This window comes from Silene latifolia, chromosome X, assembly GCF_048544455.1.
Source record: "Silene latifolia isolate original U9 population chromosome X, ASM4854445v1, whole genome shotgun sequence".
Taxonomy (NCBI): domain Eukaryota; kingdom Viridiplantae; phylum Streptophyta; class Magnoliopsida; order Caryophyllales; family Caryophyllaceae; genus Silene; species Silene latifolia.
Window position 1 is genome coordinate 58,373,471 of NC_133537.1, and position 1,757 is coordinate 58,375,227.

Here is a 1,757-nt window from a genome sequence, read left to right on the forward strand (position 1 = left end):
TCAATCATAATGATCACATGTTTAAATCTTATTTTAAGAATACATGTGGGATGTAATATTTTACTGTCAACTGGTCCACACATATCGGTAATGATTGGCTGACTAGAGTTTGACATTCTGTCGTGCAACGGTGGTGATCATTTGATCCCCTTAGGTCATACCTATAGGGTGACGCTCTTAATTGATTATTTAATTAATCGTATGACGATACGGGTTAATTAAATTGCTTAAAATTGACGGATGATTTTGTGAGTAAAATTAACGTGACTCATTGTAATTAGATTAAATGAGTTACGGTCTAAGTAATCAAATTGTTTTATTACTTATATTAAATTATTGTTTACGAAACAATTGAACCGGAATGAATAATTTATTATAAATGCAAGTTGTTGTAATTTATAATTAGATGACCCATTTTTGTATAAGTAATTATGAATTACTAGTTATTTTGTATATGACATGTTTTATTAATGTAATGATTTTTAATATGTTAAAAATGCATTATAATGTAACATGTCAAGTAACATGTCACATATGTCACAATTGACAAATGACAAAAAATAAAATGGACCTTCCTTTATGTGGATAAACCGGTTTTATGGAGGGAGTATTAGGTTAGTGTTATCTTATTTACTTATTCATAGGAAACACCATGATGACCTATTCTCATAGCCATGCATACCTATTTCTCTTGGGAAGAAAACTAGCTCATGCATTGGCTCCCCCTTGGCCACCCCACCGGTTTTGCCCACTAAGAGGAACCAAAATAGATTCCTAAATATATGATTCACTACTTACTATTTTTCTTAGTGTAAGAAATATTCATTACTCTCTACATTTTGTGAGACATTTTAGAGAAAGAAAAACCACAAAAATTCTCTCCTCTAAACCGAAATAAAGGAGAACAAAATAAATATTTTGGGTCAATATTAAGCTAGATTAATAATATTACTAGTTCATAATATTATTCATTATTAAGAGTAACACCTTGGGTATATGCTTTTGGGAGAGGTTCTAATTTGAACCTTGTTCATCCATTATAAGGAAAGCTCAAAAACTAACAAGAAGGAGATCTTGTTGGTGCCCAAATGGCCGAAAATAAGATGGTGAGAAATCGATTTTTCCATCTCCTGTTATTAAGTTTGCATGCATAAGATCTAGCATTTATTTTATGACTAAATAAATCATTTCATATATGAATATGTAAATTAATGAGATTAATGAATCTAACAAATGGTATTAGAGACATAGGTTGTTTGCATGCAAATCGGTTTATAGTTTTTCCGAGTTATAAGATTAACATATAAAACTAATTAATTTTGATTTATGAAGATAAACCTAAAAATAACTTTGCTGGTTAAAAGTTTCTGGTCCTAAGTGATTTTTAGGACATTTTGGTTTATTTATGGATTTTATTGTTCAGTTTATAATTTTATTTGAAGTTTATAGCATAATTTTGTATTTTTGGGTCCATTTATGAACAATATTAAGAAATCAAGTTTAATTATTGTCAAAATTTTAGTGGAGAATAATTTTGAGTCCTAAGATGGTTAGGCTAATTAACTTGTACATAAATATGAATTTATGTAATTATTGTGATTTTAATAAGTTAAATCACGCAAATCCGTAAAAACCGATTAATATATGATATTGGCTCTTAAAAGGCGATTTAGCATAAAATCTAGCATGTTCATACATATTATAATGCTGAATTTTATTTATGATTGACATATTTTAATTTTATGTAATTTTTGAAT